The following is a 25807-nucleotide window of genomic DNA, read 5'->3' on the forward strand; positions in this document are numbered from 1 at the left end:
TAGGGAAATGTGTAGGATAGCAGACGGCTAACAAATTTCCCGGGGGACCAAGAGGTCCCCTGGTTTATAAAGATGGTGAGATAATCCTGAAAGGACAGTTCATCCTAGTTTCCAGTTCTTGCTTTGAGACTGCCACTATCTGGTCTTGACAAGTGAGAAGTGCACGACAGACTTCCTTGCCTAAGTCTGTTTTTTTGGGGAAAGGAAGCACAATCCTTGTAGTATGAGGACAGGAAAAACAGAAACTCTGACCCTGCCAAAAGAGAAATGGGAACAGCTGTGGCTAAGTGGGAGCATCTCTGCTTTGCATGTAGAAAGTCCCAGGTTCAGTCCCTGGCATCTCCAATGAAAAGGAACAGGCAGTATGTGATGTGAAAGACCTCTGTCTAAGACTCCAGACATCTGCTGCCAATCTGTGTAGACAATCATGGACCAATGGTCTGATTCAGTATAAGGCAGTTCTATCTGTGTTCATACCCCCCAAAAAGCAAGAGACAGCAAGCCAATGGAATGTGCCAATGGCCTATGCATTGAACTATCTGCTTTCCACTACAAATGAAATGTGTTACCGCTTCAGAGAAGCTCTCCTCATACCTCAAGTCTATGTGAACTCTTCATTTCCCACCAGCCCCTTTCCCTTCCTCTCCTTTAGACAAGAATATGCCCAGCTGGCAAAAATCTACAGCTTTCTAAACTTGTTTTTGGAAAGTTCTTTTGCCAAGTTACACTCAGGCAGGAGCTCCTTTCCCCCCCCCCCAGTGACTTTGCAATGAATTATGCGAAGTCCTTTAGAGGCTCAGCTTATATTTACAGGCCTTGTAATTCTCCTTCTGCCCCCCACCCCCTGAATCAATCAGAGCAACGAATGTGATTCTTAAACATAAGGCTGCTGTTTCGCTTCCAGGACTGGCAGCATTTCGTTTCAAAAACACACCACCATAGATAATCCTCTGGAGAAGCTGATGTTTCGCCACTAATTCTCTTATTGTTTCTTCATTCCTATCTCCCCTTCCCACCCTTCCTCCAGTAAGCTGAGGCAGTATACATGACACTCCGCTCTCTAGCCTCTCAAGAACCTGCTGAGGTAAATTTGAAGCCACCCATCGCTCTTGTTTAATTCTCTCTCTCTGTTTTGTTCTGCGCTTCCTTAAAGGAGGGGAGAGCAGCATACATGGTTTCCCCCTCCTCCATTTTATCCTCACAATAAGCCTGTAAATTAGACTGAGAGTGGCCCAAAGTTGCCTTAGCAAACTTTAATGGCAGAGGGTAGATTTGAACCTGTGTTACCTGGATCCTAGTGCAACACTGTCATCACTGCAGCACACTGGCTCTTCAGTGAAGGCTCAGGTTTATGAACCATGAATGGAGATCCCAGTATTTTTCTCCACTCTAAAAATCAGGTGATGGCAGAGGCATGATTCTGATTTGGCTTTGCAGACTTCCCTCATGCCATCTTCCGGAGGTGAAAAATCAACAAGGACCCAGCAGCTCTAGAGAATTTGACAAGACAAAAAGTTGCTGTACAAGTTCAGATTCTTATGCATAACAATAATGATTTAATATATGTTCTTTTGTTTCAATAGCTGAACATCCGGAGACCGAAGTCCCAGCACGAGACGAACTTGCTCGAGATTTTAACTGTCCGTTTCGACCAAAGTCTTTGTCATATCTCCTATCAAAGATACAAAGTTTGATGACTAAGGGATAACAGTTCCAGAGCAACAATAACACCCTTTTTCAATAAAAATGTTATTTACATACAGTTTGTAGTCATTTCTTCTGTTCACAAAGTCCAACAATAAGAATATCAATTCTATAAATACAAAATATCATAACATCTATAATTATAAAAATTCAAACTATCAGAATATCAATAATACATTGGTGGCTATAACATAGCTTACATAACAAATCTTAATCTTATTTTTTTCAGATCCATACTGTTAAATGGTTTATTTTTCACTACTTCCAGTATTAAGCACTTAAAATCACTAGGGCTATGATTAACTTCCGAAAAATGCTGGACCAACGGGGCTGTAAGGTGCTGATGTTTAATTTTAGATTTATGTTCTAAAATCCGAGTTCTTAATGATCTAGAAGTTTGTCCGACATATTTTTTCTGACATGCACAGATAATTAGATACACGACAGACTTTGTGTAACATGAAGAAAAATGAGTGATAGGTTTTTTAAAATTTAACTCAGGAAAATCCAAACTATTTGTCTCAATCATCAATGAACACGCAGCACACCTGCCACATTTATGATGCCCGGTGCTTAATACTGGAAGTAGTGAAAAATAAACCATTTAACAGTATGGATCTGAAAAAAATACTTTTACAAAGGGAAGCTTGGTGGACGTTCAGGTTGAGGTCTGAACAGCCCACAGGTCTTAATGCAGCTATGGATTTGTCTTGAATAAAGAACCACGTGATGATGGAGTGTATTTAAATAGCCACCTGTGTGAACAAGATTAAGATTTGTTATCCGGAAAGACTTAGTATCAGTTAAGAGCTATATATAGCCACTCATGGTAAGAACTATAAAACTTTTTTATTGACAACAAATGATTGATTTAGCTATGTTATAGCCACCAATGTATTATTGATATTCTGATAGTTTGAATTTTTATAATTATAGATGTTATGATATTTTGTATTTATAGAATTGATATTCTTATTGTTGGACTTTGTGAACAGAAGAAATTACTACAAACTGTATGTAAATAACATTTTTATTGGAAAAGGGTGTTATTGTTGCTCTGGAACTGTTATCCCTTAGTCATTGAACTTTGTATCTTTGATAGGAGATGTGACAAAGACTTTGGTCGAAACGGACAGTTAAAATCTCGAGCAAGTTTGTCTCGTGCTGGGACTTCGGTCTCCGGATGTTCAGCTATTGAAACAAAAGAACATATATTAAATCATTATTGTTATGCATAAGAATCTGAACTTGTACAGCAACTTTTTGTCTTGTCAAATCTTCCGGAGGTGAAACAGTAGAGATCTAGGGCCTGTATGTTTGTTTGGCATAGTGGACCTAACAGCAGTACAACAGGAGTGTAGGAAGGAAACTTACAGAATTAGACCCCCAAAGTGCTAGGTGCTATGCTCACAGAACTCCCAGTATCCTGTGTCACTGAGTCAAAACTCTAAATATCCAAGCACTATCCTTGTGCAATTTGTTACAGCTTTCAGTGCATCTCTACATTACCAGTGAGCACATGCATACAAAGAGCCAGTTTGGTGTAGTGGTTAGGAGTGTGGACTCTAATCTGGGAGAACCAGGTTTGATTCCTCACTCCTCCACTGGCAGCTGCTGGTGTGACTTTGGGTCAGTCACAAGTTATTTCAGAGCTGTTCTCTCCTGAGCAGATCTTTAAAGAGCTTTCTCAGCCCCACCTACCTCCGAGGGTGTCTTTTGTGGGGAGGGAAAGGGAAAGAAGATTGTACATCACTCTGAAACTCCTTCGGGTGGTGAAGGGCATTGTATAAATCCAATTTCTTCTTCGTCCAAGAAACAGTGGGAAAAAGTAGTCTTGAAGACATTATGTGTACTGTTTTATCAAGGTATGTGTGTGTGTGTGTGTTTGTGGTATTTACCAATGTGCAGAGGTTCATGTGTGCGTTCAATAAAACATTATACATAGGAAAAATTCTAATGCAATTATAAGTATAGTTACATCAAGATTGCTGTTTTGTTTTCCAGTGTACATTGATAGCATATATAGGCAGAATTAAACAAAAGAACTGGAAGCCTTGGTAAACTATGTATGTCCCAGTTCTAGAATTAGTTGATGAAAATTCTCTAAGAATTCAGGAGCCCGCCCTACCCAGCTGCCTGACCCTCTTCCCAAATCTCAAGCCTTTTTAATGGTCAGAAGATAACCTACTCCAGAGGATAACCACTTAAAGAGAGGGCAAGTCATGACTGACTTACCTTTCCTGTAAAATATTCTCCCAGTTTCTCCCAGCATGACTTCCTGCCAGGGTTGATGGGAACGGTACTTTTCATAGTCTTCTGAACTGAATCCAAAGACTGAGGAAACTACCATTCCCATCAGCCCAACATGATCTGAGCATGCACCAAGACCAGTTATGGGTCACTACTAAACAGCTGCAAGTTGACTTGAGATAATGCTCATTTTGATGCAAACAAAATGTGCAATATGAGCATGTGGAGTGCTTAACTCAAGATGAAATGGGCCTTGCAAGGAAGGCAAGTTCAGTTTTTGCGCCTAAAATCTTCAGGGATTGACGACAGCAGACTGCAGGTGGAGGATACATTTTTAAAAGAAAACCAGAAAGTTCCTCAGAAAGAAATGGCAAAGAGCACTGCCAAGTCACAGCCGATTCCTGGCAACCCCATGAAGTTCCACCTCATGGGGGTTTTGAGGCAAGAGGTGAGCAGGAGTGGTTTGCCATTGTCTTCCTCTGCATAACAACCCCAGTCTTCCTCGGTGGTCTCCCATCCAAGGAGTCACCATGGTCAACCCTGCCTCCAAGTACTGACCAAGGACTTGTCAAGAGCTGATCAAGAGCTGATAAGACTGGGCTCTTTCTGTGCAAAGTGATGTCAAGACATAGCTGATTTATGGCAACCCCATAGAGTTTCCAAGACAAGAGATGGACAGGGGTGGTTTACCATTGCCTGCTTCTGCGTAGCAACCCTGGACTTCCTCCGTGAGCCCCCATTCAAGTACTAACTGGGGCTGACCCTGCTTAGTTCCTGAGATCAGATGAGATTGGGCTAGCCTGTGCCTTCCAGGTCAGGGCAAGATTGGTCTCGTCTGAGCTATTAGGACCGTTACCCCTTCCATTCTGGTTTACATTTTAACAAGACAGCATTAAAAAGGCACCCCCCTGCCTGCAGACCTGCATTGCCACACCCGTCGCAAGCCTTGCCCACCCGCTTCACAGGTTGATCCCATGCCCTGCCAGAAGCATTCCTCTCTCACTGATTTTGAACTTCCCTCCAGAGTTGGGTCACTTAGCTTAATTCTTATGCTGGGCTTAGCTGCAGCTCCAGAATGCACAATTAACACACTTGTGCATTGAACTAAAAGTCCTTGCCAATGTAAAGCCTCTGCACCAGCCATAGAGTGGGATTTTCGAGTTTCAGCTGTCAAGGGCTTTTGAAGAAGAGAAGAGATTGGATTTATACCCCTCCCTTCACTACCCGAAGGAGCCTCAGAGCGGCTTACAAACTCCTTTCCCTCCCCCTCCCCACAACAGACACCCTGTGAGGTAGGTGGGGCTGAGAGAGCTCTGAGAGAACTGCTCTTGAGAGAACAGCTCTCAGAGAACTTGTGACTTACCCAAGGTCACACCAGTAGCTGCATGTGGAGGAATGGGGAATCATACCCAGTTCTCCAGATTAGAGTCTGCCACATTTAACCACCACACCAAACTGGCTCTCCAGTTGAACTTCCTCTTAGTTATATGTTTAATCCACCTCTGCAAGAGAGATTTTGAGGGTGGCCTTCCCTGAATACCCAAACAAGGACAAAAAGCAACTCTGAGCGTCATTAAATGGTTCCCTTCTATGGCAACCTGGCTCCTTGAGGAAATTTCACTTGCTTTTTTGGGAAAACACACACACACACAAAAACCTGTGGGTTACTTTGCTAGTATTCCTTTTCCAGACGGAATTCCTCTGTCCTTGGTACTAGCATATTTAAATTTACAGGAGCAAAAACAATCTTTGTTTCCAGCACTCATGAGATCACAAAAGTGGTTCCTAGAAGTCTCTCCCTCCCTCCCTAGCTAGATGGTCGCTTGGCCTAGTTCTGTCAGATGCTGTGAAATCAGGAATGTGCCTTCTCCAGTAACAAAAGTTGATGGGATTTCAGCTCCTCGGCTGTCCATTTCTTTGAGATAAAGGAGGGAAATACTTAGCCAGAAATAAAAGTGAAATTTGGATTAATTTATCCTTTAGTGAGAGAATGATTTAATGTTTACAACATCCAATTGAAGCACATCAGGTGACCGGAGGACCATCATGTCCTCTCTGTCTCTCTGCTTAATCTGCTTCACAGGATTGTTGTTGTGAGGCTATAATGGAGGAGGGGAGAAATAGATATGCTGCTCCAAACACCTTGAAGGAAAGATATGATAAAAAAACAAAAACAAACCAGTGATGGGGAGACTCTTGCAATGTACCAAATACCCAGACTAGAACACTTTTCTTGAAAAATCATGTTGGGAAACACAGTATGAGAGGAAAAAGAAAAGATCTTCAGAGAAAATCAGCTATGCAGGTAGAATTCTTTAAAAATGTACAGCCTCCTTTTCCACCAGGATCTCAGGTTGTACCATAGTAAAAAGCCCAGTAGCACCTTTAAGACTAACAAACTTTATTGTAGCATAAGCTTTCGAGAAACACAACTCTCTTTGTCAGGTTGTAACATAGACTACTCACATCCATATGCTGTGAAAGAGTTTATTCCACATACCCATCTCCTTCCCTGGGACAGTCCTGTTTCTCTACTAATAAGCTTGCCAGCAATGCCAGATCTCACCTCTTCCCAGTCCTCACATCTTCATAGACTGGGCCCACATCATTCGTTTGTTTGTTTTGGTGTGAGATCCCCTTAAGACACTCTTTTTTCAGATGGTCTATGGTTGGGCCTTATGAAACCAATGTTGGGTCAGGCCAATGGCCCATTGTAAGCCTGCACGCCTGCCATGGTGTTTTTATGAACTGAGTTACTGTACCTGATGAAGTGTGCCATCGCTGTACCTGATGAAGTGTGCCAATGACAGACTGTGCCAGAAACTGACATGCTGTGAGCTCCCAATAGGATACATACCAGAGACACTGTTTCCTCTTATGGTTGCTATTCCTGAGGTGTTCCCATGTCCGGCAAACGCAATGTTGTTCTAAGCACACGGCCACAGCAAGCAGCAGACTCCATTTTGTTCCAAGCACATGGTCACACAAAAGCAGCAGACTCCATTTCAAACCAGCCACCTGGTCACATACCTGAAACCCCCCTCCCCCTCGCACCAACGGACAGCACGTCCTCACAAAGACTCTCTATTCAACCTGGCCTCATGGCGATGAGTCATACATCTACATGCGAATACCCCTAGCCCAGGTGTCTTGATTGAGTTAGTCACTAGATCTCAAATTGCCCTCCAGTTTCCAAGCCCTCCCAGAGAATTACAATAGCCAATCCCAGACCTCTTGGCTATGACAGAACACCTCGTCACAGGGGAGGTCTCCTGGCCCCAGCTCCTCCCCTGACCCTGTTTGATATAATCAGGAACGCACCTCCAGTTCGCTCTCTTGAGCATTCTACCTGAAACCCCCCAGCGCTCTCAAACTACGTCCTCTATTTAACCTGCTTTACCCTTCAATCCAGCTTTCTATCCCAAATCCTTCCCATCCCTCTCTTTGTTCTAAGCAGTGCACAGCTAGAACTTCTTAGCACGTGGTCTTAGCTGGTCTGAGTCCATTCGCTATTCTTTTCCATTTTCTCCCCATCCTTACCCCTTCGCTTGAAGTTTGGAGCCACGCAGAAGCAGCCAGGTAATTATACCCCAAAGCATCAACCAACGTTACCTGCAAATTGCAACTGTGCTTAATTATTCTCTCTGTATTTCCTAGTTCTTGTGTGTTGTGGTTGTTGTGTGCTTACTGTGTGAAGTGTGCTAGTAAACAATTATTATTATTAAGAAGTCTGCCTCAGTCTCTTATTGGGGACCTCAGAATCAGTGCCATCCTCCGTAAACAAAGACGGTTGTTCCCGAAGTTAAAAACTGTACCAATTGTTTCCTTTTTGGAGCAATTCGGCTAACACCATCCAGCCCAACACTCTATCACACAGTGGCCAAAAATACCAGGTGCCATGTGTGCTGGTAAGGAGGCCAGCCTGCAAGTGGGACCTGGAGAATCCCCCGCAGTTACAGGTCATCTCCAGACTACAGAGATAAGTTCTCCTAGAGAACAAGCATGTTTTGGAGGGTGGACTCTGTGGCATTGTACCCCACTGAGGTTCCTGTCCTCCCCAGATTCCATTCCCAAATCTCCAGGAGTTTCCCAACCTGGATCTGGCAACCCCTTGCCCCCCCCCCAATCTCTCACCAGGGGGGGGGGACCTGGCAACCCTAGTTCTGGGCAGGGGAGTGGGACCACGGTAGTAAAGTGTCACGACACAGGGCTCCAGCTCCAGCACTTTACTAGACTGTCTGTGGTCCCTAAAATGTATACAAACTATGCATACATATGTACAGAAATACTGATTCAGGTACCCTGCGAAATGTGACCGCATAAACAAACCTATGTACAAATATTTATGCACAGACTGATGTATGCCCATTCTTGGAACATTTGTAGGTCTTGTTCCTGCAATTCCCCACATCTCTATGCACATTCAATATGCATGTTTAGGTCTCCTGAAAATGTTAACTGGCATGGGTAATTGGGACCATATCAACCCAGTCTTGGTCCATCATCACTGGCTCCCAGTTTGTTTCCAGGACCAATTCAAGGTGCTGATGTTGAACTTTAAAGCCCTAAACAGGTTTGCAACTAGAATGGCAATTTGAGACAGGGCCTTCAAAGTTGTGGCACCAAAATTATGGAACTCGCTCCCCAAGGATAGTCATCTGTCCCCTTCTGCCAGTGGGTGAAGACATTTTTTGTTTCATCTGTCTCTCCCTCAGTGACCCCCCCTTCCTGCCTCATGTTTTAATTTGCTGCCCTCTATTTTATTTATATATTTTAGCTCCATTTTAATTGGTTTTATGATGTCTTTTTGATGCTATTTTAATTATGCTTTTATTATGCCTTTGTGGCCTCGATCAAGCAGAAAGGCGGGACATAGATGTTGCAAATACATAAAACAAGTCACCAGAATTCAGACAGAATAGGTCCTGTGTCTGAGCATGGTGAGGACTGGAATCCCTGAGAAATGCCTTTTTGATGCAACCGTGCATGCTTAATAGGGGGAGGCGGCAGAATCGCCAGGGCTTCTATTGCAGTGTCCACTTGGCTGCTGAATGGCTAGTGACACTTGATGTGGGACCACTTGTAATTTAGCAGCTGAGCACCCCTGGTCCTTTCCTACCACCTTCTACTTGGAGGAGGGGGCACCAGGTGTGCTATCTATGTGCCACGGAGCTGATGAATGGAGAAATGCTATTTGACATTATCCCCCTTTGCTTTTATTCTCTAGGAGGTCGGGATTCTGATTCAGAGATTCATTCTCTTCCAAACAGACACACATAGCACATCGATCCCTGTGGCTGCTCAAGCGTCGTGGTGATGCCTGATAAGGCACCAAAAGTGGTAATGCCATGCTCCCTTGTTCCCAAGAATATTGTAGTCGACAGGGCCATTTCACCCATCACTCAGTAACAACTCAGTATTTGCCACCACTTGTACACCAAATAACCAGTCCCAGGCCTTTGAGAAGGGTTCTGAATATGATGCCTGTGTTTCAGATGCCGGTCCACTGCAGTCACCCATTCAAAATCTTGTGTGCATCTATAGCCACTCAAGGCTCTCTTGGCTGGAAGTTCAGAAAGCTCCCTGACATTTTCTAATTAAATGAGAAACTCACTCAGGAAAGGAAGATTGAGTTTCCCCATAATGAAACGTTATGTGTTAACCGGTAGGTGTACATGGATCGAGTTTCCCCAGGCAATACAGCTCAGAACACGTCAAGTCTTCTTTTACAACCTAGCAAAACAACCGTTAAGCTGTCCTCCTCCTGCATCCTCCCCACACATCCTGCTAGCCAGACAGACACCCCCTTGTCAGGTGGAGCAACGGCCCATTCTGCTGATTATTTACATCTCACTTGGGATGGGGGGGATTTTGGGATTTGCTGGACGTGTGCCTGGTTTTTAACTTTTCCCACATGTGGGACACGTATGCCACTGACTAGGAACGCATCTGAGCAGAGAAAGCAGCAGCCAGACTGAGAGCACCGTTGCACGTGGAGTAAGATGCACATCACTTTCCAGAGCTTGCTGGCAAACAGACAACTGGCGATTTCTGCCATTTTCCTTATCCAAATTTTTCCTTGGATGCTGGAGTTACAAATTTCCTGATCCTGTTTCAAGAGCAATACAGATACACTAGGAATTTTTCATCGGCTCCCTTTTCCTTTCCAATTTTTGTACAGAGATGTTGTGCATGGTCCATTGGCCACAGCTTTTGGTTTCTTCATACTATCTTGGTCTTTCCCCCCTCCTCTCCATTATCCATGAATTGACACACTGCATTAAGCTTGCTGCAAAAAACCCCCAAAACAATCACACATGTGGGCAAAATTGCTTGTTTTGCAGTGTGTTATCAGAGCGCCGTATGTGTGTTAGTAACAAAAGGGTGGACAGATGCAGATGATCTTGAGGAACAGTCACCTGTGGCCAATTGTGGGATTAATTTTAGAAATTCTCCTCGTTAAACTAGAATTAAGGAAGAGCAAAATGCAGCAAAACTTCTGGAATGAGCCAGGGGAATCTGCTCATCTCTGCAGACTTGCTTTCTTTGTGTCATTTGTAAGTTTTCTTGCTTAGTGAATGCTGCCCTAGACCCAATCCAGTCTGGCTTTTGCCCATGCCATGGGACAGAGGCGGCACTGGTTGCCCTCACGGATGACCTCAGGAGGCATCTGGATTGAGGTGGAATAGTGGTACTGTTGTTGATAGACCTGTTGGCAGTGTTCAACACAGTCGACCACCAGTTACTGATCCACCCCCTCGCTGATGCTGGGATTCAGGGGTCCACCTTACAGTGCTTGTCCTCTTTCCTACAAGGTTGGGGACAGAGGGTGGCGCTAGGGGAGCAGACATCCCAAAGGCACCCACTAGATTGCAGAGTGCCTCAAGGGGCTGCACTCTCTCTGATGTTATTCAACATCTATATGCGCCCCCTTACCCAGATTGCCAGGCGGCATAGGCTGGGATGTCACCAATATCTGCTGTTGGGCTGCCAAGTCTGACTCAAAACTGGAAGATCTGGACCTGGTGCTACAAGCCGTAGCTGAGTGGCTGAGGCTGAGCCGACCGAAATTTAATCTGACACAGACGGAGGTCCTGCTCCTGAGCCGCAGTGGTCCAGGGTTAGGGATTGACCTTCGATGGGTGCCACTGGTGCCAGCATCGGAGGTTAGGAGTCTGGGAGTGCTCTTGGATGCCTCCTTAACCATGGAGGTCCAGGTAGCAGCCACTGCCAAGTCTGCCTTTTACCATCTTTGGTTGATTAGGCGGTTGGTTTCCTTCCTTGAATGCAATGACTTGACAACAGTGATCCATGCAATGGTCACCTTGACTACTGTAATGCTCATTACATGGGGCTGCCCTTGTCCCAAATCTGGAAGCTACAGCTAATGCAGAATGCAGCAGCCGGGCTGTTATTGAGTCCCCCTCCTAGAGGCACATTCAGCCTGCGCTGAAAGCACTGCACTGGCTACCTATAGCATACAGGGTTCACTTCAAGGTGCTGGTTCTTACCTATAAAGCCCTATATGGCCAGGGGCCTGCATACCAGAGGGACCGCCTTTCCCCATATGTTCCCCAGAGAGTACTGCAGTCAGGTTCACAGAACTTTCTTGTTCTCCCCAGCATGAAAGATGCCAGGCTGGCCATAACCAGGGCTAGAGCCTTTTCAGTGGCAGCTCTGCTTTGGTGGAACAAGCTCCCTGAGGATATCAGAGCTCTGTGGGACTTATTAAAATTCCACATGGCCTGTAAGATGGAGTTCTTCAACAAGTGTTCAAGATGCCACACTAAGGTGGCAGTCACATGCGCGAGATAACGGGGGGGGGGAAGTTGCATGACCACACAGTCCTTTGAAGCTGCAGGGGCAGCCCGCCACCGCGTGATCAGACACAACCACGGGCAATGTTCCCTCTAAGCTATGGAGTCTTGTGAGCAAAAATTCTACTTTGTGAGCTACTGGCATTCAAGTTGTGAGCAAGTGATTTGGCTCCTGCATAAATTAGTCTGCTCTGGAGCCATCCTCCCTGAGCTAAGATGAAAATGTGTGAGCTGGAGGCTAAAAAACTGTGAGCTAGCTCACACTAACTCAGCATATAGGGAACACTGACCATGGGTGAGTCGGGGGGGGGGGTTTGCCGTTTGTTCCTGATATGCTTAAATGGGGAATCGATGAATCGCATCTCAGCACTGGACTCCCTATGGAGTTTGCAATGATGCGCATACTGAGAAGGTGGTGGTGGTGGGGAAACAACGGCACGGAGTTGGGATGGCCTGATGCCATGAGAACATGCTGGAGCAATCAAGACAGGGGAAAGTCTGTCTGTGGCCTGTAGCAACCCGTTTGCTACTGGACTTTCCCTGGTGTATTTTTACTCTGCTTCTGCGGCGGAGCAAAACGGGTTGCTGACGGGTGCGGGGTGCTTCCCAGATGTTCGTGTCTGATCACGCCCTTTAAATCCGCCCAGCATTCACCCCTATGGCGTGGCTCATTGTGCGTGTGATTGTGACCTACATGATTTACCATCTAACTGAATACTATGCCCTACCATGCACTCTTGGTCGCCGGCTTACATCTCTGCCCATAGGAAAGAACTCAAGCCCTAAGAAGCCTGACACCAGCGGCTGTTTTCCCCTATGGTGGATGTTTACGACAGTTCCGCTGTCTTATGTGAGTTGTATTTCAAATGGTTTCTTTGATTTTAAATTGTTAAATCATTACATTGTTTTATTATCTTATAATGCCTGTGGCCATGTTAGCCGCTCTGAGCTTGCCTTGGCGGGGAGGGTGGGCTATAAATCTAATAAACAAATAAATAAATTGTTGTGTTCCACTAATACTTTTTTAAAAAAAAAATAATTAAACTGATCTTTTTCACAACTGCACAATATGGGGTGCACAAAAAGAAAAAACAATGAAAAAAATCTAATATAAACCGTTTAAGATTTAAAAAGGAGGATACAGTCATCAGTATAACCAGGGGTCATTTCCTGCGGGAGCGCACAGGAGCGGAGCTCCGGCAGTAAAGAGTCCAGAGGGTGAGCACATGCAACAAGCCCCGCCCCCTGCTCCCAGCAGCCCTCAGTTGGGCCACGAGGAGCAAGAAGCAGCCAGGTAAATTGCAGAGACCCCCCCCCCGGCCTGCCTTCAGGTACAAGCTCTCCCTCCTCTGTGAGGGCAGATCTGTGCGCCCCCCCCAATAGCTAGCAATCCAGAACAGTCCAGTGGCGCCTGAGCGGTGGGCGTTGCCTTCTGACACACTTCCAGTGATGTCAGGGGGTGTGGCATACGAAAATAATGCAAATATGCTCATAAGTTATGCTAATGAGCTCCTGCACCTCTTTTTCTACGAAATGACCCCTGAGTATAACTATCCCCTCCTTGCTTTGTTAGATTCTAGCTGGTTTCCTAGAACGATCCCGTTAGTTAGCAGCAACCGAGTAACATTTCACTGAGGCTGTTCTCCTCTCCGTGCACAGGCATTTCAGCCTGAGCATTCTCAGAGGCACGAACTGAAGGGCTCTTGTCCTTCGTCCCTTGGCCTGAGAGCTGGCGCGCGGAACTGGGCACAAGATCAGCGGGTGGAAAGGCAAGATCTGCTTGGTAATCAGAATCCCCCCCCCCTTCATGTTTGTTCTCTTGTATTTTTCCTCTGTGTGTACTCTTCGCTGCTTTGGGTCCCCACTGGAGAGAAAAGCAGAATGCAAATGTACTAAACAAATAAACGCAATAATAAATGCCACAGTTCTTTTCCATTTTATTCCCATGTCAAGGAGAAAAGTAATGAATGATATTGTAGAATCCCTTACATCCACCTAATGTTGACCAGGGCCAGAGCCTTTTCAGCTCCGGCCCCAGCCTAGTGGAACGTACTCCCACTTGAGATCAGAGCCCCACGGGATTTATTACAATTTTGCAGGGCCTGCAAAATGGAGCTGTTCCACCAGGCCTTTGGTTGAGGAGGCGGATGTCCAATTATATCAGCCTCCCCTGCTCGAACCGTTCCACTGAATGAACATTTACGGTGCAATCTTTTTTTTTTTTTTTTTAAATCTTTTTTTTATTAAGTTTTTCACAAAGTTTTTACACCGCTTAACATTTTCTATTTCATTATATGGCATTCCTATAGGGTTTCCAGCCTCCAGGTGGGGCCTGGAGATCTCTGGCTTTTACATCTGACAGAGATCAGCTCCCCTGGAGAAAATGGCTGCTTTGAAAAGTGGACTCTATGTACCATGCTGAGGCCCCTCCCCTCCCCAAACCCCACCCTCTCCTGGCTTCACCCCCAAAGTCTCCAGGTTTTCCAACCCAGACTTGGCAACCCCACATTCCTATGTTCCTGACGGCGATTCAGCCCACCTGTTCAAATTATTGCCCCCTGGTACTTGCACAGTGTGCACTTTGAGTGTATGAAATTATCTGGGTTGCCATGATGTTTTAAATGTTTTAGTATCTAAATTGGTATTAGATTTAAATGGGGTTGACAGTGTTTTTGTATCTGTTGCTTTTATGGTTGTAACCCGCCCTGAGCCCACTTCCGGGGGAGGGTGGGGTAGAAATTTAATTAAATAAATAGATAGATAAATAAATAAATACACAGTCATAGGATATTGTGTCCCTTGGAACGGGCACTTTAGCCGATTATCTCTGCCCAGATTGACTTTATTAACATATTAACATATCCTCCCTTTTCTTATGGCTCAAGGTGGCTTCTTTTCTTATAAACTCCCATAGCATATAGTCTCTTTCTAGTCCTCAGGGGAAACAGCAGAAAACTGATCCAAAGTGATCTAGACAGCAAGCCAGAGTTGCCAACTCTAGGTTGGGAAATTCCTGGAGATTTGGGGTTGCACTTGAGGAGGCTAGGGTTTGGGGACGGGATGTGACGCCATAGAGTCCACCTGTCAAAGCAACCGTTTTCTCCACAGGAACTTATCTCTGTAGTCTGGAGATCAGTGGTAATTCCAGAAGATCTCTAAGCCCCACCTAGAGGCCGAAAGCCCTACAGCAAACTATTTATGTTTGGGGTGAGACATACAGCGGTAGGAACATACCCAAGGATAGGTATCTGGACTGTGGAGTCAGGAAGTTCCTGTGCTCAAGTAGATATGCTCTCCATTCTCTATGTACTCTGGAAGGCAGAGTCATTTGATTCTGAAGGCTATGGAAGGATGTTTTTTTTTTTTAATAGGTGCCAAGAGGAAGAGGTGAGCAAAGCCTTTTCCATTGGCCTGACTGGGACCAGTTGTCAGTGGCCTCTCCTCCTCCCAGAACTTTCTCAATCAGGAGACGGCCCACCTTCCCTCCAAGCCTCCCAAAGAACACGACCACAACTCAAAGTTAGCCTGGATGCAGTTGAGCACTCTGTACAATTGCATTGATGACTGCTTGACCATTTTAAATGAGCAAGACGTTGACTGTCTGTGCAGTTGTTGGCATTTTTCATCACACTGGGGCTTGGCTGCTGTTGGGACAAGCTTAGAACTCACACTTATTAGATTTCCAAGGCTGACTGGCATTGGAGTCCTCTGGTTTCTAATTGGGCTTGGGTGGTGGGCGGTGGGTCACAAAAACTGGAGTTCCTGACAACTTCACAAACGCCTTGAGCCCAGGAGCCTATCTTCTGCTTAAAGACACCCCCCCACACACGCTACTTACTCCCTCTCCACTTAGAAAAGAAAATGTTTACGGCTTGGAGGTGGAAGAACTGGTAAGGAAAGAGCAGACACAAAGGCAGGTCCTTGTGTGTGTGCTCATGCAAATATTTTGTGAAAATCACAGCATACATTCACAAATGTCCTAATGTGTGGGTCTTTGACAGTGAGTTCAGAAGGCATTGGCACTCTTTACAAGAGCTAGAGTTGTTCATCTTCCAGGTGTGGGCTGGAGTTCTCCCAGGGTTAGGGGAGGGGAGGGACTTCAGCGGGGTGTAATGCCATAGAGCCCATTTTCTCCAGGGGAGTTGATCTCTGTCACCTGGAGATGGGTTGTAATTCCAGGAGATCTCCAGCCACCACCTGGAGGTTGGCAACCCTACCTCTCACAGGGTCATCAAAAGGACTTGCATTTGATCTCTTACAAGTGGGTCAAAAAGGCCTTGTAACACTGAAGGCCTTTGGAAAGGCCTTGGCTCACCAAATGTTTTTGGTTCTGCTCGGTTCTGCTGGAGGCTCTTTGCTCCATCTAAATGCTGCTCTTCTGCTGGTTAGATCATCCCTGTCTTTCAGGTTGCTTGACTTTATGTTTTAGGTTGTTTGAAAGGTCTAACTAGAGTCAAATTGCTAGGAGACTCTCTGAGAACCTCTTTGGACAGCAGAAAATTGGCATCTGCTTTTAAATGAACAAATTGCAGTAACCTCAGGGTCTCCTTGGAAAATCTCCAGATAATTAGCACTTTACAATAGTTCTGAGGATGTATAGTAGGGTTTTTAAAAAATAAAAAAAAAAACATTGCATCAGAGCGGAAGCTAAAGATTAAAGGAAACAGCACAACAGTAAAATCAGGTCTCACTTTTTATAGTGGAATGTTTTACAATCTGTCCGAATCCTAAAACCAAATGTTCCGATAGTTGGAGAAGCCGTTTGGCCTTCCCTTAAGGTGCGTCTGGAACCCTTCAGTTTTAGATGATTTTGGACATTCCAACTTTAACTGGATTCCCAATTCAGTAGTGTCTCATTGACCATATCCTGAATTTGATACCTACCCATAAAATTATGCACGGTATAGAGAAAGTAGCTAGGGAGCTTTTCCTTCCTCTCCAATAATGTTAGAACCTGGAGTCAGTCAATGAAATAGAAAAGATAGAGACCTTCACCTCCGGAAGAATTCATTTATGGAATTCACTGACACAGATTTAGCAATTTACTGATTTAGATGACTTTAATATGTATTAAATACATTCATGGGATGTAGGTAATCAATGGCTTCTAGCCAAGATAGCTGTGTGTTCAGAGGTAGTATACAGATTAACTGTCTCTCCATGTTCAGAGAGAATCAGGGGGGAGGCACTGGCTTCTGTGCCCCTGCTTGTAGGCCCGCTGGCAGCACCTTAGTAAGGTTGCCAACCTCCAGGTGGGGCCTGGAGATCTCCCAGAATGACAACTGAGCTCCTGATTACAGAGGTCCGTTCCCCTGGAGAAAATGGCTGCTTTGGAGGATGGACTGTATGGCATTAAGAACATAAGAAGAGCCCTGCTGGATCAGACTAGTGGTTCATCTAGTCCAGCATCCTGTCTCACACAGTTGCCAACCAGTTCCTCTGGAGGGCCAACAACAAGGCATGGAGGCTGAGACCTTCCTCTGATGTTGCCTCCTGGCACTGGGATTTAGAGCTTTAATGTCTCTGAATGTGGAGGTTCTCCTTCAGGCACCATGGCTAGTAGCCACTGATGGACGCATCCTGCATGAATCCGTCTAGTCCCCATTTAAACCTGTTTGCTCTTGTTGCCATCACTTCATCCTCTGGCAGCAGATTCTGAATTTTACTCACTTGCTGCATAAAACAGTATTTCCTATTAGCTGTGATCTCAAACACTAAATAATCCGCTTTCAATCCACTTTCAGTGCACTTTCCAACTGGATTTTACTGTCTGAACTGGCAAAATCCAGTTGGAAAAGTGCATTGAAGGTGGATTATTTAGTGTGTGTGACCGCAGCCTTTGTCCGTCTGTTCTACCCTGCTGCGGTCACTCCCCTCCCCAAATCGCAGGCTCCATCCCCAAATATCAAGGAATTTCCCAAACTAGAATTGTCAACCCTACTAGTTAGCCATTGGGGGAAACAGGATGCAAGACTAGAAAGATCTATGGTCTGATTCAGCAAGGCTTTTCTTATGTTTCTAGAGGGGGAAATGTTTTTCAAGCTCCTAATATGGTAACCGTCTAGTTCTTGAGGATAAGGCAGGCAAATCCACAGATATTTTGCCCTTTAGCTCAAAGAAGCCTCTCGCCCACCACGCTCCTTAAACAAATGCCCACTGCTGAACAGGGAAGCATTTCAAACAGTGAAGCTCCCCATAAGTACACCAGTATATTCCATTTTCCCTTTTAATTCTATCCCCCACTTTCTTTCCCCACCTACCCCCAAACAGAGCCTCCTGATTTATGGGAACACATAATCCAACATTCCAGCCAACCTACATGGGAGCAAAAATCTTAAATCCCACTCATCTCCACCTCTGTGCTACGTTTGCAGAGCTTCAACATCAGTTTGAATATTTGGCTCAAACCAATTGGTATAGCTATTGCTGGACTGTACCACTTCAGGCTACAGGTGATAGTGGGAGAAATCGCATAGGTGAATGCTACCCTATGGGGAAAAAATATTCCCTGCACTAAGAAAAACAGCACACCAGGAACTCCCTCTAGTCTTTCCTCTGACATGCTATTCTTTTTATAGAGATGTTGCCAACATACATCCTCCTCCTTGCCAACACACCAACAGGCTGAAGTCCAGAAAAGTAATAAATCCAGAGGGGTAGCTGTGTGAGTCTGCCACGGCTAAATGGAACAGAAATCTGGTTACATCTTAAAGACTATCAGATTTATTCTAGATGAGCTGTTGTGTGCCATTGCATCTAATGAAGTATGCTCTGGCTCATAAAATCTCATGGTGGAAAGAATGTCACTAGCCCCTAAGGTGCCAGTGTTTTCCCATTTCATTTTAATGCAACCAAAGCTTTAGTACTTAATTCTGCTTAAATACACAAACCAATCCCCACCATTTTCACATCATGGGATACCATCCAGGACAATCACTTCCAACATTTTTTTTCCATCTAAGCTTGCTTTTGGTGCGAGCAGTGGGATTAGTGCTGCCAACCTCCAGGTAATGGCTGGAGATCTCCCACTATTACAACTGATCAGGTAATAGATACAAATTCACCTGGAGAAAATGGCTGTTTTGGAAAGTGGACTGTATGGCATCATACCCCATTTAAGTCCAATTTAAGTTCCATTATACCCCATTTAAGTCCTTCCCCTCCCCAAACCTCCTCAAACTTTCCAGGTATTTCCCAAATTTTCCAGGTATTTCCCAACTTGGAGCAGGCAACCCTAGGTGGGATCCCCAATTGGAAGAGGTGCTGTTAATTCTATGCCTCTTCCCACTTGCCCCAGTAATGTGGGAGGGAATCAGTGCTCTTCTGATTATACTCCTGGTTCTTTAAATCCCACCACCACCACCCACCTTTATCTTCACAGTCATTAGACTGTAAATGAACTATTGCAGACCTTCTGGGGATTCTCTGACTACAGTGCAACAAACCCAGATGACATTTTCTGCCAGCAAAAATTGACCTGCTTAGAATCCTGTTCCTTTTCTTTTCAACACTCATGAGGAATCCAAGCACATGGCATAAATAAATAATTGCTGGCCTCAACCCAGTGGAGGAGTTGCACTAATTCCCTGCGGCCTTTTTTTCCCCACAGCACAGTGAGATAAAGTAGGAAAAGTGTGCAGGTATAAAGAAAGTTATACCTGTCGAAGGCTTTCATGGCCGGAGTTCATTAGTTGCTGTAGATTTTCCAGGTTGTGTGGCCGTGGTCTTGACATTGTAGAACCTGACATTTCGCCAGTAACTGTGACTGGCATCCTCAGAGGTATAACACAGAAAAACGGAGTACTCTCTGTCACCTTGACACAGAGAGTACTCCATCTTTCTTTGTTATACCTCTGAGGATGCCAGTCACAGTTACTGGTGAAATGTCAGGTTCTACAATGCCAAGACCACAGCCATACAACCTGGAAAATCTACAGCAACTAAAGTTATAACTGATCCACTCTTATGTGCCATTTATGCTGCGATCCTTTGCAGAGTTATGCCAGTCTAAGCCTACTGATTCTAACAGTCTTATATCAAAGTAACTCTGTATAGGGTCGGACTGTTAATGTATTACCCCCGGTGGGTTTTGTTTAGATTTCCATATGGGGGGGGGCAGTTTCCCAAGAAACAAATATAGCCTGAATATTGAAGTGTGGGGCACAATCCAGACAATGCGAGTGTTTGGAAGTCCCAGTACCCTACAGACAATTATTTTCAAGCTTCAATAGGTCTTACTCTCAAGTAAAGATTATCACCCTATGTGCAGTTACTTGGGAGTCCATCCCATTGAGCAAAGGAGTGGGGCTTCCTTCCAAGTAAATCTGCACAGGATCAGGCTACACATTTTCCCCATTGAAGTGCTTAGCTATGTTTGCATATGGGATGTCCAATGTTCTTCCCAATTCATTTATTAAAACATACCCAAAAAAATCCTGTTGAAACCCCTTGCACATTTTTCTGGAGCTGGAACCTCATACGTTTTTATTCCGCCCTTTCTCCAAGGAACTCGAGGTGGTGTAAATGATGATCATCACCACAACCTGTGAGGTAGGTCAGGCTGAGAAGCGTAATCTTTGGCTGTCCCTCTGACAAACTCCATGCCTGAGTGAGGATTTGTACCTGGGTCTTTCCACTCCACCCTGACTTGGATAGCCCAGGCTAGCCTGATCTCGTCAGATCTCGGAAGCTAAACAGGGCTGGCCCTGGTCGGTATTGGGATGGGAGACCACCAAGGAATTCAAGGGTTGCTATGCAGAGGCAGGTAATGGCAAACCACCTCTGAAAACCTCTTGTCTTGAAAACCCCATAAGTCAGCTGTGACTTGATAGCGCTTTTCCCCACCACCTTCCCACTGCAAGTCCGACACACCAACCACTACACCAGACTGGCTGTCCCCACCCCAGAACCTTAAAATCTGCTTTCAGTGTAGCTTTAGGCAGAATTCAGCATCTCTTAGCTGGATTGCACCTGTGTTTTTTAAGTGGTATGTGATGGCTTTTAACTAAGCCTGTGAACCTAAGCACTTTGCCTTAGGAGCAAGCAATACTCCATTCAGTGATGGCTACTTCTCAGTCAACACGCACAGGATTGAGTGCTGAGTCTCAGATTTGTACTGGGCAAGGCAAGGCTTAGCATGTGCCTTAAAAGAGAGCAAGACAAATGTTCCATATCATAAATCCCAAAGACCGCCAAACGCAGGAAAGAGTCTGCACATTGAGAAGTCAGATCCAGCTAGTTAACTAAGCCAAATGCTACAAAACCCCCTTATTCTTTCATTGTTGTTATTATTATTCAGTCCCTCGGATCCAAACCAGCACAGATGTTCTATTCAGCCAGTCAAGAAGTACAAAAGTTGTAGAGGAGCTGAATAAGCAAGGAACGCGACCAAATGTGGAAAAAGGAGCTCACTCCTTTTAACTATAGAAAGAAATGCTTTTCATTCCACCCTCAGAGATTTTCCTGCTTCCAGTCCTAGACATGAAAAGATCTGTGCCAAACCTCCACTTCTCATCTTTTGCCCTGGACGCCACATGCACACATAACCGCACTTTTGGAGGAGGGAAAAAGAGAGAGAGAGAGAGAGAGAGAGAGAGAGAGAGAGAGAGAGAGAATCCACTCTAACCAGAAGAGGAGGAGGAACTGCTTTTTTACAGGCACCAGGGTTGTCCTGAGACCAAGTTCCCATCGATTTTTCAATTCCTTGAGGTCTCCAAAAATAGATCTGACTTTGGGACCCTGGATCGGACCCCCACAATGCCATTGTCCCTGTGCCTTTCCTTTGCCACCGTCATTTCTGTCCCTACGCATCTCTGAGGATAGCTTTCAGCCTGCCATCCATCCATCCATTCATTCATTGGCTCATTCATGCGTCCCCAGCGGCACCATGGAAACCCGGATTCGATCCGGTCTGACAGTGCAAAGAAACACAACTTCAAAAGCACATCCCAAACCTCGGCAACATCTCCCGAAGAAAAGAAAACTTTTCGAAATGGGAACCTGTCCTCCAAAGCATCATCTTTCTGGGGGAGAAGGGGGGGGGGTATCTCTTTCTCCGTGCCTTACCTCCTTGCCTGTGCTATAAATTAGGTCCTGCTTGGCCAGGTCTCCATGAGATGAGCGGGGATGCTCCAAAGCCTGCGCGCCTCGCCTCTCTCTCTCTCTGTCCTGCAAGAAACTCGGGAAAAGTTGCCTCGGCTACGGTGGAGGTGGGCGTCAAGGCGGGGGAAGGGGCGAGAGAAGCCGGACGGTAAGGCAAAGGGCGGTCAAAGCCAGCCGCTTCTCCGGGTTTATATAGCTGCGCCTGGCTCGGGAGCGCGGTCTCCTGTAATAGGATGCCTGCGGGCAAAAGGGGGCTCGGGAGCGCTCGCAGTTGGCAAATCAAAGGCGCAGCCTCTCTCCGGATCCCGGGCGCGCTGGTGAAAGGCACACGCGCTCACACGCACATATATATAGGCGGCAGAGGCACAAAAGGCATTTGCATGTAATTTATGGCTCGGGGAGGAAATAGCCCCCCCTTCCACTCCCCACTAAAGGGGGGGGGGGGGTGAGGAAAGTCAGCTCAAGGCAGCAAATGACTCAGAAAGGGAGAATATTTTCCTGAGACCAGTGTGGTATTCCGGGGAAGGGGGGGGGGGCGCGACGAATTCATATTACATTACATTTTTTTAAAAAACCAACATATTTTTTCCGAAGAAGGCTGTCAAGAACCCCCGCTGTCCCGTCTTGCTGCCTTCGACTGTGTCACGTCTCTCCAGCAGCCTCGACGTGAATTGGTTTCCCAGCACGAATGAAAAGACAGTGGCTGTGCTTAGCGGGGCTGTCAGCGTATCTCAAGGAAGGGGATGTCAGGGAAACGTTCCTTGCCCTGGCCTTCGCTTCTCCTGGAGGAGGGGAGCGGGAGATGAAGGCCAGAACTCTGGAGAAGACGAGATAAACGGCGAGGGCTGGACGCAGAGAGCGAGCGAGCGAGAGAGAGCTCCTCTTTCTTCCAAAGATCTGATAAAAAGGGATTATGTGTCTGGGAGCCATGCGTGCGGGAAGAAGATAGCCTGTTTGCTCTTGTAAGGGCAGGGAACAAAAAAACACCCCCTCCTCTCTTTTGCTCACAAGCACACACACATTGAGGATCAGGTTTCCCGGGTTCCTTTCCTTTGTTGTCCTGTGGGTTTGCACTACCCTGTATTTCATTTCTTCTCAATTCCAGGCTAACTGGGAGAATTTCTGAAGTTTCCTGCTGCTTCCACTTTCATAATCTGAATCGCCCTCCTTCCAATGATGGGCTGCACACATGTGCCTTGATAAACCCACTACGTAATTGTGTGTATAAATGCGGCAGGATTCTTTTTGTATCACATTTGGCTGAGCGCATCAGTGAAATGCCAAAGTGTGCTCCTGTGCAATGGTAAAGACAAGGCACCAGAAAGGATTGTGATAGAAAGCACAATAAAAATGTGTTGTGGAATCAGATCTCTTTTTGTGTGCGGTGTTATACCAATGCATCCATCAGTAAAACACCACAAAAAAGCATCTGGATATAATTGTGCAAATGATGGCATCAGGACTGATAAAATTCTGCAAGAAAATAGCTATGTGGTTATGGGCATAAGCAACAGAGAGGAAACATTACATAAGAATTTCAGGAATTGAAAATGGGAGGGGGGGTTGAGCATGCCTCAGTTTTGGCATTTCTCCTAGCACAACTGGATTCAGGTAAGTGGAATGCGAAGCAGAATTAACCAGCATGACCAGATGAGAACAGAGGAAATCCTCTCCTCTCTAGCTGTATCCAGATAACCAGCTGGGTGAATGGGGATTCCTTGCCTTTAACTGGACTTTAAACAAACTTCAAGCACTTTCTAAAGTAGGTTTGGCCAGGTGAACATATGAGCTTGGACAGCTGCCACTGTTCCATCTCCTCTGGTAGTGTGTGCTCCAGGTCTGGCTTGGAGAGGTTCCCTGGGGATTCAATGCAGAGAAAGGTCTTGCTCCGAGATCCTTGACCAGGAAGCAGTGTTCCCTCTAAGCTGAGTTAGTGTGAGCTAGCTCACAGCTTTTTAGCTGCCGGCTCACACATTTGTGTCCCAGCTTGGGAAGGGTGGCTCCATAGCAAACTCATTTATGCAGCAGACAAATTGCTTGCTCACAACTTTAATGCCAGTAGCTCACAAAGCAGAATTTTCGCTCACAAGACTCCATAGCTTAGAGGGAGCATTGCCTGGAAGTGTCTGCATGAGGCACATGTGCTGTCCGCGTCTCTCCCAAGGGGGCTTAATGCTGCCTTTCAACTGTGTGGAAGAAGGCACCATGGTGATGGGCCCACACTAGAACCCTGTTGAATTTCAGTGCCTAAAAGAGAGGCCTTGGAGTGTGATCCCTGAGCACATTGAATGAACCCATCTCTCTACACCCTGCTTCAGTTTTGTTTCGTAACCCACGCTCCCTTAATAAGGTTCTAATCAAAGGAAAGTGCATATGCATTTATTTACTGTTTTGCCCTGCCTTCCATCACAGTGCACACCGAGTGAGGGCAGATTCGGATGCAGTCTCCTATACCCCTTGTCAAGGAGTCTTGAGAAGGACCGTTTGATTGGTTGGTTGTTTCCATGTGTGTAGTTTAGCCAGGAGATCTTACAATTGTCTGGCAGCCAGACGTTTCTAGCACCTCAGGGTGCACCATGAGGAGGCGAGCTAGAATTGCACCCCATGCGGTTGGGGTGCAGCCCACCAAACTATTTTTCATCTGTCACAGGAAACTGAGCATTGAGCGTATTTAGGGGGCTTGCCCAATGGGTCTGCATACCCATACCAGCTTGGTTACATATTTTATATTATTACATGCTTCCTGTGTGTAACTCTGCCATACAATAAATATAAATATATATACCGAGTGAGGGATAAATGAATGTCACCTCCTTTGGGTCTTCTCTCTCTCTCTCTCTCTCTCTCTCTCTCTCTCTCTCTCTCTCTCTCTCTCTCTCTCTCTCTCTCTCTCTCTCTCTCTCTCTCTCTCTCTCTCTCTCTCTCTCTCTCTCTCTCTCTCTCTCTCTCTCTCTCTCTCTCTCTCTCTCTCTCTCTCTCTCACACACACACACACACACACACACTCACTCACTCACTCACTCACTCACTGTTGGTTTTGCAGATTTGTTTGTACAGGTTCTACATTTTTATATGCACCCAGCTCCTGCCAACCTAGCAGTTTGAAAGCAAGAAATTGCAAGTAGATAAATAGGTACCGCTTCGGTGGAAAGGTAACAGTATTCTGTGCACCTTGGCATTTAGTCATGCCAGCCACATGACCATGGAAACATCTTTGGACAGCACTGGCTCTTCAGCTCGAAAACGGAGATGAGCACCACTCCCTAGAGTCGGATTCAACTAGCTTCCAAGCAAGGGAAACCTTTACCTTTACCTTCTATAGTGTTTATATGTACACTGTATGTCACTTAGAAGTATGATCATATATCTGATTCTGAACGTGGCCCCGAAGTGGATCAAAAAACCTAGAGAATGAGCCAAGCAGAGAGGGGATATTTTTCTGTGTACCAATCAGGCAGAAGGAACAGGAACTGCCCCCCCCCACTGCCATGTGAAGCAGTGGGCAGAGGCAGAAATGCCACAAGTGGGCAGCGGGTGGGGGAAGAGGAACTGCCAAGCAAAGTGAGACTATAGTCTCCCCCCCCCCCGCAGTGAGTCTCACAGGTTGTTTTTAGTATGCATATAATAAAAAAGAGAATTCAGTGGAAAGAAACACATTTTAAAAAATGGCACAAAATGAAGAATAATGGATTCAATATGCACAAGGGAGAAGCAACCCTGAAACGGGGCTATGCAGGTTGAAACAGGAGGGATGAGCTAATCTCGCTTACATGAGGCCTCCCAATCAATTTCCCATTTGGGTGCTGATCAGGAAGCTTCAGGGAGGTGTCTGTACCATGTGCCTTCCAACCACAACCTCAGACTACTGGGCAGGAACATGCTGGGCGTCAATTAGGTGCCAAATCAGTATGGAAGGCACGACGGCCACCTTGCCC

General features: G+C 45.7%; 1 protein-coding gene across 4 annotated transcripts in view; it reads right to left on the bottom strand.

Annotated features, from left to right (window-relative positions):
* The window catches only part of TNC (tenascin C), a 134655-nt gene extending 112481 nt beyond the window's left edge, over nucleotides 1-22174 (bottom strand). For all 4 annotated transcript variants that reach the window (XM_015425572.1, XM_015425571.1, XM_015425570.1 and 1 more), the window contains exon 1: nucleotides 21837-22174. The gene's annotated coding sequence lies outside the window, so the exon portion shown is untranslated. The remainder of the gene's footprint in view (nucleotides 1-21836) is intronic.
* Nucleotides 22175-25807: the final 3633 nt, after the last annotated feature.

The sequence above is a fragment of the Gekko japonicus genome, unplaced genomic scaffold (genome assembly GCF_001447785.1).
Source record: "Gekko japonicus isolate JY-2015 unplaced genomic scaffold, Gekko_japonicus_V1.1 scaffold807, whole genome shotgun sequence".
Lineage (NCBI taxonomy): Eukaryota > Metazoa > Chordata > Lepidosauria > Squamata > Gekkonidae > Gekko > Gekko japonicus.